The following is a 12,138-nucleotide window of genomic DNA, read 5'->3' on the forward strand; positions in this document are numbered from 1 at the left end:
GGGAACGGGTCACCCTAAACAGAGCGGCTGGGCAGGATTCCACTGATGCAATCAAAGTGGTATGACACACGCATCTTGCCGCCTTGAGCGCCACTTTGTAAATCTTAACGTGAGCTCTTACAAGAGTTCGATCAGATTCGGACTTACTCTTCCTCCATCACTTCTCTAGACGTCTCTTCTGGCATTTCAACTCCCGGAGCTCCTCATTGAACCATGGAGCTCTATGGGGTCTTGTGCCGCAGAGAGGTCGCAACGGCGCAATTCGGTCAAGAGCCTCTGCTGCAGCCTTGTTCCAGGCTTCAGCCAAAGACTCTGCTGAACTGTGGTTGAGTGTATCTGGAATAACCCCAAGCGCCTTCTGAAAACCCTCTGGATCCATCAGGTGTTTGGGGCAGAACAACCTAATCGGTTCCATCTCCCTGCGGGGAAGGATTGGAGCCAGGAAGTCAAGCCCCGGATGAGGAGAGCTTTATTTACCACTGACCTGGCATTGAGTAGCAGCAACCTGAGCCCAGGGCCAGAATTACATTCATCACCAGTGCCCAGGGTTCAGCTCATGGAGCCAGAACAAGGGATCGTTATTAAGCAGCGATCCCTCGTTCCCCTGGAATGGCTAGCTCCGTGGCCCCCGCCATATCTGCCTCTCCCCAGCAACACTGGGATATTCCGACCCTCGGTCACTCCAGAGATCAGTGCCCCCTCACCTCCTCCCTCTCCAGTGTCAGGTAGGTTAATTAAGTCATTCATACCATTTCCATACGTTTCATCCATACCAAAATCCCACCCCGCCCACCCATAGCAAACATTCGTTTCATACATATTATTGCATCCACCCCAATCATCCATCAAATTTAACCTCCCCCAATTTACTCTAAAATCTACTCTAGGATTAATTGATATTACAATATATAAATTAATTATTAAAAATTAAAACTAGAATATAAAATACATTAAATTAAAATATTAAATTAAATATAGAATTAAAAATACAGATTAATACTAATTAATTAATACTAATAAATACCAATTACTCCAAAATTAGTACTAATAATAAATAGCAAGGATATAGATAAAATCAATTAACTTAATTTACACTAAAAACTTACACTAAAAAGAGTTCATTAAAAAATACAATACATTTTGTCGTAGTCCGGTGGGAGCAGCGTCTCCCAGCTGCCTCCTGCTGCCCCACCGGAATCCGGAACCGGAATTAGACAGAGAAGTGGTCTTTGCGCAGGCATATTACTATAAACAATCTAATAAGGCTTTTACTCAAAAAAGTAACTGTCTTTAGAGAAATGAATGCACAATTTATGTCAGCTGGGCTTTCTGGGAGGGTAAAGAATACACATCTAAGTAACCAAATCTTGTAATCTTGTACGATTTGAATATGCAAAGGAGAAGCTGGGTAATGCTATTATGGTCTTTTCAAAAAAACAAAACTACATCATATTTTGACACTTGTACAGAGAAGATCTGAAGCGGGAGTTGGTTATTTTACATTTTACCTTCTAAATTACATTAAATGCATACACAGTAATATCTCACCGTATGTTTAATAGATATGATAACATCCTAGGAAAAGAAGAAGAAAGAATAAAGAGAAAAAAAGGTGTTGCTCTTAGAGCCACGGACATGCTATTTGTTAAGAGACATTATACATTACACATTTAAAAGCTTAAATATATTAAGTTATGGAACTCAGTAGCAGCTACATGTATGAGGAAAAAAATCTTGGATTTTTTGCACATTTGCTTCATAATGTGGATTTGATGATACATGAGGGTATGTTCTTTTTTATAAAGCAATTTTAAAATTTTGCACTTTGGAAAATGCTATAAGGAGATAGGTGGCGAGGTTAATGAGAAGAAGAGGGAAGGTTTTTTTGCTCTTCCCTCCTCTTTCTCTTCTTTTTTCTTGCACTGTGCTTTTTACACCTATGGTGGAGTTTACGTATAGTTTTAAACATTATTGCGTATAATTTATCTGCTGGTTACCTGTTATTTATTGGTATTATTGTGAAAACAAATATTTTTCTAGTGTGATGCAGAAGTATTTTGTCTTTATCCTTTGTGCCATCTTATTGCTGCTTTTAATACTGTTGGTGGCAAAATTAATAATATTTTGTTAATTTGGTGTATTTGCACTGTTCTGGTTATTTATTTATTTATATGTATGTAATATGTGATGTCACTTGAATATATTTTCTGCATTATTAACATATTATTAATCTGTCAAACAAGTGTACCTTGTTGTAGTGGCAGGATTTAAACATTTTTTCCAAGGTAAATTTAATACATATTTGGTATGTCGCAAAATAAAGTACAGTAATACCTCATGATACGAACTTAATTGGTGCAAGGAGGAGGTTCGTAAGACGAAAGGTTCGTAAGACGAAACATTGTTTCCCATAGGAAACAATGTAAAGTCAGTTAATCCGTGCAACCAAAAAAAACCCGGCAAAAAAACTGCTTTCGGCGACTGCTGGGAAGCCGGGCGGCTGTTTTAAAAGGTGACAGCCGGCCTGGGGGGCTTCCCAGTACCCCCCCCCAACCCCGAACCCGGGTTCAGGGGGGTGCTGGGAAGCCCCCCAGGCCGGCTGCGACCTTTTAAAAGAGCCGCGCCGCTTCCCAGCTGTCTCCTGAAGCCGGACGATGCGTCTTCTCTGATTTCCTCCCTCCCTCCTGGCCTCCCTCCTCCTCCTCCTCCTGTATTCCGCCTCCCTCCCAGCCTCCGGGCCACATTCTCTGCGCCGCCGGCCGGCTGTCATCTTCTAAAGAAGCAAGAAGAGAAGGAAGAGCTGGGCGCCTTCCTCCACCACCACCGGTGCCCAGCTCCTCCTCCTCTTCTTGCTTGTTTAGAAGATGACAGCCAACCGGCGGCGCGGAGGCTGTGGATGGTGTGCGTGTGTGGAAAGGGTCAGCGGGAGAAATGGGGGGAGCCGTGGCCACTGCCCCGTGGAAGGGACCCGGCTGGGACGCTCCCGAAGGTGTGGGCTGGGGTCTTTCCAGGAGTGCAAGAAGCAGGCGTGGGCTGGGGTCAGTGACGGAAGGCAGCCGCCTGGCCCGGGAGGCGCAGCTTGATCCGCTGAGCCTGGACGGCCCGGAAAATCCCAGCCCGTGTTGCCCGCGGCGGCGAGGGAAACCGAGCCAGGAGCCGCGCTGATGCTGCTCTCGGCTCGGTTTCCCTCACAGCCGCAGGCAACACAGGCTGTGATTTTCCGGGTGGCCAGGCTCAGCGGATCAAGCCGCGCCTCCGGGATCAAGCCGCGCCTCCCGTCACTGAGCCTCGCCGTCGAGGCTCAGTGACGGGAGGCGCGGCTTGATCCGGGAGGCGCGGCTTGATCCGCTGAGCCTGGACGGCCCGGAAAATCCCAGCCCGTGTTGCCTGCGGCGGCGAGGGAAACCGAGCCAGGAGCCGCGGTGACGCTGCTCTCGGCTCGGTTTCCCTCGCAGCCGCAGGCAACACAGGCTGTGATTTTCCGGGCGGCCAGGCTCAGCAGATCAAGCCGCGCCTCCCGTCACTGAGCCTCAGTGACAGGAGGCGCGGCTTGATCCGCTGAGCCTGGCCGCCCGGAAAATCGCAGCCCGTGTTGCCTGCGGCTGCGAGGGAAACCGAGCCAGGAGCCGCGGTGATGCTGTTCTCGGCTTGGGCTCCCTCGCCGCCGCAGGCAACACGGGCTGCGATTTTCTGGGCGGGCAGGCTCAGCGGATCAAGACGTGCCTCCCGGATCAAGCCGCGCCTCCCGTCACTGAGCCTCGCCGGCCCGGAAAATGGCAGCCCGTGTTGCCTGCGGCTGCGAGGGAAACCGAGCCAGGAGCCGCGGTGATGCTGCTCTCGGCTTGGCTTGCCTCGCCGCCGCAGGCAACAGGGGCTGCGATTTTCCGGGCCGGCGAGGCTCAGTGACAGAAGGCCCGGGAGGCGCGGCTTGATCCGCTGAGCCTGGCCGACCCGAAAGATCGCAAGGCACGCTGCCTGCGGCTGCGAGGGAAACCAAGCCGGGAGTAGCGGCGACGCTGCTCCGGTTGCCTGGTCCTCTCCTGCCTCCCACGCTGATGTTCCCCGCTGCGTCGGGCGCCGCCAGCCCCGAGTCGGACGCACCCTCGCCGCCGCGCCCAGCCGCTGCCCGCCCCGTCCTAGCCGGAGCCTGAGCCGGGCCCGTTCGGTCACGCCTCGCCCACCGCCCGCCCGATCCTGCGCCTCCTGCTTCCCCCCCCAAGCCAAAAATACAAAGGCGGTCTGCCGCCGCCCGCGGAGCAATGGGAAGCTGAAGCCGCTGGCGGTTTCAGACTCCGTTTGCTCCATGCTGCTCCGCCCTGCCTGTCATGCGGCGGCAGACCGTCTTTGTGTTTTTCGCTGAGGGGGGAGCAGGAGGACCTTCCTGACTCCCTTCCCCAGCGCGGGACCTCCTGCCTTCCCTCCCAGCCAAAAACCCAAAGTGGTGACAGCCGGGCTGCGGGGCTTCCCAGCAGCCTCCGGAATGCCGAACCCGGAAGTTCGGGTTTGGCGTTCGTAAGATGAAAAACGTTCGTAAGAAGAGGCAAAAATTTTCTGAACCCCGGGTTCGTATCACGGGTTGTTCGTAAGACGAGGGGTTCGTATCTTGAGGTACCACTGTAGTTTTAAAATGGGGGGGGGGGCAGACACTTTGGCTGTATGGGGCCCCAAAATTCCTGATGGCGGCCCTGCTTGGCCCAATACAATTGCAGTTGTTCCCAATGGGTGAATAGCTATTCTGAAATGATTTTAAACCTCAGGGGAAAAAAGATAACAATAAAAAAGTGCATGTAAAATGTATTTAATAATCCAATACTATATACAATAATATGCATTTAGACAAATTGGATTAGTCTTCTTCTTCCTCTTCTTCTTCTTCCTCCTTTCCTTCTCCCACTTCTGAACTTCTGTAGATATAAAAGGAATAAAAGACGATGTAATTATAAAACTACATATTCTTCAAATAAGTCTGTTCAACTTTTATCCAGCTATTATTATAATAGATACAGTACCCTTAATCTCAGATACAGTACCCTTAATCTCATATTCTTTTAAAGTAATATCCATGTATTGAGAGGCCAATATTTTTCTGAGAAGAGCAAGAATTTCAGTATTTCCGAACTGCATCACAGCCATTTGCTCTAAGAGAAAAGGCCTCATTAAGCACCCATAGAATCTTCTCCCAATAGCTACTTTGGGTCTGGCAGCATCACTTTCTATCTATGGTAAGGCTAGGGAAAGGGAGAAATGAAGCCCTAAGATGAGCAGTACGTTTCCAGAGGCCTCGCATTGGCCTTCCAATAAGACTCAGGAAAGAAATGCTGGGTGACGGCTTCTCTTTTTTGACATGTTTCAATGAATGTAATTAATAAATGTTAAATAAATGTTGTAAGCCACTGGATTTGTGTATATATGAGTTGGGCAATTATATCCATTTGTTTAATAAATAAATTAAATGTGTGACTATTTCTGTATCCCTGTAAACAAGCATCTGTGCTAAATAAAATACAGTAGTCCCTCACCTATCGCTGGTGTTACGTTCCAGACCTGGCCGCGATAGGTGAAATCCGCGATGGGGAATTTATCGACTGATAATACTTATTTAAGTATTTATATTGTAATTGTTTGGTAAGTTTTCATTGTTTTAAGTGTTTATAAACCCTTCCCACACAGTATTTATTTTAGATACAGTATTTAAATACAGTATTTACAATTTTAGATTTATTTTTTTTTTTTGAAAAACCTGCCGATCGAGTTCGGCGGGCTGTTTAAATTTGCCGATCGACTTCCTCAGAAACCCACAATGAAGTGAAGCCGCAGTAGGTGAAGCGCGGTATAGCGAGGGACTACTGTACTGTATTTCAATAGGAGGAATACAATGGGTGCAACTTTAAAAAACGGTACCGCTTATTCCTAATAAACCGTGTTTGGTAGAATTCTTATTGTGGCATCTAAATGTAAATGTACTTAGGAGTAAAACACTTTTCCTTTCTACAGTTGAACAGTGAAATAAAATGACAATATTATGAGATGTTTTACACCTTAAATATCTTATCATGCATTCTGAATCACTTCAAAAATTCTTAAAGAGAAATACTCCTGACTTGCACCCTGAAGCTACTTACGTTTTCTTTGAAGTGGCTTCAGTTCCTTCCTCTGTTTCGGAAGCCCTGGTAAAAGAAATAGCAGAATTTAAGTATTTTTCTGGCAGCAATTGAAAATGTTATCATCACTCGGTCAGCTTGTCCTAGTTATATATCTGTTAATTCATTCGATTTAATTGCCACTTACCTCCTCTGGTGACATGAGTGCAGTGGACCAACCTCAAAGGGAAGAGACTGTTCCTCAAATAGCCTGGACCTATATCATGCAGGGCTTTAACCCTGCTGTTCTGTTCGGGTCTATTTGACCCGAAGCCAAGTTTGAGTCCCTGTAAAAAATTTTCCCTGCATATCTGAAACTTGAAATTTCATGACTATTCATCATTTCAGGGGTTCTCTCTATGAGAATTTTTTTGGGGGGCTGGGGGGCTTAGTTTTTGCTGGGCAAAAAAAGTTAAAAATCTTCTGTTCCCGGGTCACCCTGACCCGGACCGAAAACTCTTCATTTGCAGTGCTTATGTTTGGTCTTTTTGAAAGCTTTTTTCACTTGGAAAGTAGTCTGAACATTTCTGCACACAATGATAGGAAAATTGAAATGAAAAAAGTAAATCTTATTGGTTTATTTTGCTGATATAATGCAGCCCCCCCCCGTTTTTGTGAAAGTTTTTTCAATTTATGGATAGTTTTGCTTGCAAAATGCATTCTATTTTACTGAAGTTGGTGTGGGATTGGTAGCTTGAACATTTCTGAATATAAGAAAAATATAAAGGAACTGAAAAAAATGATTCTTACTGGTTTTTTAACATCAGAAATAAGGCCTTCCCCCCCCCTCAGCTGCTTGCAACCATTTTCACTTTTTATTTTTTTATGCTCCAAATCCAAAATATTCTTTAAAATCTTAGGCATTCATTTACTCAATTTAACAATGCTGATCATCAAAAAAATATTTGTGGGGGTGGGGGAATTTTTTTTTTTCTGGGCAAAAAAAAAGTCACGTTTAGTCTGTTCGGGTCATATAGACCCGGACCAAAATGATTTTTTTTTAGGTACTTGAATTTGGTCTTTTTGAAAACTTTTTCAACTGGAAAACTAGTTTGAACATTTATGAACATAATGATATGAAAATTGAACTGGAAAAATTGAGACTTATATTTTTATTTTGATCAAAAAGCACCTCCCCCCATCCTTTCTGAATTTTGTGTCAATTTCTATTTTTTAAGGCTACAAATCCCCAAGGAATTTCCCCCCAAAAGGTTTGATATACTAAATTGAACATTTATGAATATAAGAAAAATATAAATGAACTGGAAAAATTGTTCTTATTGGTTTATTTTTGCCACAAAAGGGCCACCCCCCCCCTCGGCCTTGCTGTGTGCCATTATTGTCACTTTTTATACATATTTGGCTAGAAATATTTGGAATATCCTTTTGAAAATCAACCACATTGTAGCCAGAGAACTAATTTTATGAAACAAATCCATTTTACTAAAAAAAAGTATGTAAGTTTGAAATTAACAGCATAATTTTTATATAAATTGAAATAATTGAACATGGGGGGAGGCATACATTTATGTGCAAAATAAACCAATATGCATCAATTTTTCCAGTTCAATTTTCATATCATTATGTTCAGAAATGTTCAAGCTACCAATCCCACACCAACTTTAGTAAAATAGAATGTATTTTGCTAGCAAAACTATCCATAAAGTGAAGACTATTTTTAAAAAATGGGGGGGCGTGCATTTCATCAACAAAATTAACCAATATGCATCAATTTTTCCAGTTCAATTTTCATATCATTATGTTCAGAAATGTTCAAGCTACCAATCCCACACCAACTTTAGTAAAATAGAATGTATTTTGCAGGCATAATTATCAATAAACCTAAAAACAAAATCACAAAAATGGGGGGGAGGCATATTTATGTGCAAAATAAACCAATAAGGATTAATTTCTTCAGTTCAATTTTCATATCATTGTGTGCAGAAATGTTCAGACTACTTTCCAAGTGAAAAAAGTATTCAAATTGACCAAACATAAGCACTGCAAATGAAGAGTTTTCGGTCCGGGTCAGGGTGACCCGGGAACAGAAGATTTGTAACTTTTTTTAAACAGAACAGCATTAAGGGTAGTAACCAACTCTTTCGATTGAAATCAGAAACAAACAAGCAACCTGGGCAGCTGTCAGTTACAGTGATATAACATGGGCCAATTTAGGAGTCTCAAGAACTGCCTGTGCTGCATCCGTTATTGCTTGTATGAAAAATACTTTATTTACATTTTAAAAAATGGAATAAACAAGACAGGGGGAGTAACAACATACATATATACACTCAAGACAGAATAAAGCATTGTGCTTTATACATGGGTAGTTTTGGTATCAGAGCTTAATATTTACATCTGCTAAATTGCAGGCTAATTGTTCTTTGCAGCATATTCATTCATAACAATATTTTTCCCCTCTTGTTTATTATTACACATATATCTTTTTAATTTATTCATTAACGTATCCATTTCTATGTGATTGCTTTCATATCCTCTATATTTTTCCATGGTATAATAGTGCCTTGCAATGGTAATATTTCTTCTTAACAATGGTTTAGTTTTTCTCTCTTAGATTAGTAGCTTTAATAACGTTGTCATTATTCTCTTTATTCTTTTATTTTATTTTATTTTTATTAATCCAGATATACCACCTGTCCCAAGTATTGTGAAATTCCTTAATATCTTTATCCTGTAGTTCATATGTAAGTTTTGTCATTTCTACTACCTCATATATTTTTGTTATTAAATTAAGCAATGTCGGAACGGTTTCCTGTTGCCAGGTTTGGGCATATATGATTCTTGCCACGGTCGTTATGTGTAGAATCAGATGCCTGTCATTTATTGTAACTTTATGCCTAATTATTCCAAGAAGGAAGAGTTCCAGTTTTATTGGTATTTATTCTCCTATACATTTAGTTTTCTTCCAGAATTTCTTAACTAGTGGATACGTCCACCACATGTGGTAATATTGCTTGTATGAAAGCTTGCTTTTTTGCATAGGTTCCTCAAGCAGTAGAGCTACCATTTTAGTCTTTTCCTTCCAAGTATTACTGCTTAGGACTTGCTTTCTCTGTCTTTCCACATTTTATCCAACTCACAGTCAGGTTGGAATAGAGATTGATGGTCAATAGAATTTGTGGCAGAAGAGGTCAATCCACAAATCATTGAGCGAGGCACTTCTCCATCTCTATTGTACCAGCAAGCAAATCAGTTTTATAGCATCATTAACTCCCTTTAGCTACACTGAAGAGTGTGAGAAGATTTCATAAAATCTTCCTTAATATGCACCAAAATAAATGAAGCCTCTCTGGGAAGGAGGCACTCTCTGATGCTCAAATTTGGGCAGCAAATTATTTTGGGTAGTTTCCTGCACTCAGCTAGAAACTCTCATTTGGGTTCGGGAAATGGGACAGTCTGGGAAGAATGCTGCTTTTTGCCTTGTAGTTTCAACCTGGTTAGTGAGTGCTAGAACTAGGAGGCCTCCTCTGCTTCCTAGTTCTGCTTCCCCCAATTTAAATTTTTAATTCAGAATGCTCTTAGAATCTGAAATGTGTTCAATTACTAAAAAATGTCCTAGATACGGGATGGGCTCGCCACTCGCCCCTCCTTTTTGAATCAATTTCTCAGCCCTGTTGTATGTACCCGCTCACCTTCTCCTTATCTCAATGGGGCTATTGGTTTACTTTCGGGGGCCAGGTATAATTTTTTTGTGGCGGCACCGCATTTTAGGTTTCCCCTGTTTTTTCACCTACTCCACACTGGGAGCTGGGTGATGGGAGAGGCTAGCGGATTTCTTGCGGTCTTGGATCATTAGGGCTAGGTCAACTGGCTTAAATCCCTTTGGTCACTGGGGATGCCAGTGTGGGGTGGATAGAAGGGGTAACAGCAACTGTGTGATCTCCTTTAGTGCAACTTTTGGAAAGTGATGGGCTGCCCTTCCCCAGAAGTTCTGGGCTGATCCAGGCTGGATGTTAGGGAAGGGTGCCCTTGGGATTCACCTGCCACAAGCCTACAGGCGACAAGCTGGGGGTGAGCCTTCCCACATGCCTTGGGCATGGCGGAGGGCAAGGGGAGGTCAAGGCCAAGGCCAAGTTCAAGGGCAACCTTCCCTTGCTCAGCAAGGAGCTTTCACCCATAGTTTCCCAATAATGTTTGGAATGGAAGTTCCACCCCATTGGTTTTACCTCTGCAGGTCCACATTTAAACGAATAAAATGACCCATAAAACCAAGCTCTTTGGTCCATGTGCTTATGCAGCGTCCGCCGCAAACAGTATACTGTATATGTTGTTTTAAACCAAAGCATTACTTAGAAATAACTTGCAGGGAAACAAATTCTAAGTTAAAGAAGAGCCCTTGACGGACTGTACTACTCACTCAGTCTCTGGTGTAGCTTCACTCTCGGGTGCCTCTTTTTCAGACCTGACAAAGAAGGGAAAGATGTTTTAACAGAAGTTAAAAAGAATTCTCCTACAGCTAAGACTGTCTCCTTCCTAGGAAATATTTTGGAGGGAGAAAAGTTATAAGCTAAATGTTGGATCCTTGCAAGAATGAAGGACTGCAAACTTGGGAGTAAGTAACGGTTCTATTTATTAGAACAGAAGGTAACGGTTTACAGAATGAAACAAGACAACAACAAAACATGGCCGTGCCTGGCAGCTATATATACCCCGGGCTGCCAGGCTCAGCCAACCAATCACGTTATCGTATTTTCCCGCCCCAGGAATATGGGGCGGGTACAAGGCCTAACTGTCCTCTGGACACAACACCCCTTCCCACCTGGTTGGTGTACACAAAGTCCTCTAAATATGCGGGACGCTTGTGTGGCCTTGATGAGTGGCGGGGTTCGGCCTCTGGTAGGGGCAATGATGAATCTGTTTCTCTAGACAATGGTTGTGGTTGAACTTCTGTGTGTATTTCCTGGTGTAATGGCTGCGGTATCGGTCTTTGGTATTGGTCGTCCAGGGAAGAAGTGATCTCTGTATATTCAGATGGTGTGGTGCAGGATGGCTGGACGGATGGTGCTTGTGACTTCGGTGTGGCAGCTTCTAAGGTTCAGCGGCATAGTTGATCTATGTGCCGGTGCCAGGTCCACCAGCACCTAGTTGGACCCTATAAGAACAAGAGCTGATTACTTCAGAGACCCAACCTGGCTCCCAACGGTGTTCTCCCCCTCCATAATTTCAGGTGTATACCGGATCTCCTTGAACAAATGCTCTCGTTACATTTGTTACATTCATCCAAACAATGCCTGGGTGGCACTCGTGGAGGAGGCGCAAGACTGCGTCCTGTAGAGAAGGGGGAACAATGACTCGTGATCCCCACAGTAAACACCCTCTATGCATAGATAACTCATTCTGCCTTGTCTGGAATGGGGTAAACTCGCTGGATAAAACTCCTGTGGACCACTCCCTTTTAACCCAGTCAATGACTTGGGAAATGGTGTTATCGGTGGAGGAGTGGGCAGCTATGTCAGATGCAGACAATGAGTTGATAAGTTCCTCTACGAGGAGGACCTGTGATGTAGGTGAGGGATCTATGACCAGTACTGGCAGGGGACAGAGGCTAAGGGCATCTGCGTGTGCCATATTACTAAATAACAATCATTGATATACATTTACTACTCACTCAGTTGGTAGTGCCTCACTACTGGGTGCCTCTGTTTCAGACCTGACAAAAAAGAGAAAAGTGTTTTAACACAACAAAAGTTAAAAAGAATTCTGCTGCAGCTAAGATTGTCTCCTTCCCAGGAAACTGGTTTTATATTAATTGATTCTATTTATATAATTGTCTCAGATTAATTTTATAACTGACTAGTTAACCTTTTTAATTAATTAACTATTTTTTAATTTTTATACATTTTTTAACTAATTTATTGGGGGGTAATTTTAGTGATGGATATTTGGGATCAGATGGAAGGTATATATGAAATGAATCGAATGAATGGTGGGACTAACTTGCAGGATGGGTGGGGTATGGATGAGGTAAATGGTAATT

The 12,138-nt window shown here is 43.4% G+C and overlaps 1 long non-coding RNA gene across 1 annotated transcript; it reads right to left on the reverse strand.

Moving 5' to 3' along the window:
* Positions 1 to 6,122: 6,122 nt before the first annotated feature.
* On the reverse strand, positions 6,123 to 11,394 carry LOC139153482 (uncharacterized). The gene is made up of 4 exons (XR_011556841.1): positions 11,337 to 11,394; positions 10,921 to 11,253; positions 10,519 to 10,563; positions 6,123 to 6,167 (listed from the first exon to the last, which is right to left on the reverse strand). It is a non-coding gene; the product is annotated as an uncharacterized lncRNA (long non-coding RNA).
* Positions 11,395 to 12,138: the final 744 nt, after the last annotated feature.

The sequence above is a fragment of the Erythrolamprus reginae genome, chromosome Z, assembly GCF_031021105.1.
Source record: "Erythrolamprus reginae isolate rEryReg1 chromosome Z, rEryReg1.hap1, whole genome shotgun sequence".
NCBI lineage: Eukaryota > Metazoa > Chordata > Lepidosauria > Squamata > Dipsadidae > Erythrolamprus > Erythrolamprus reginae.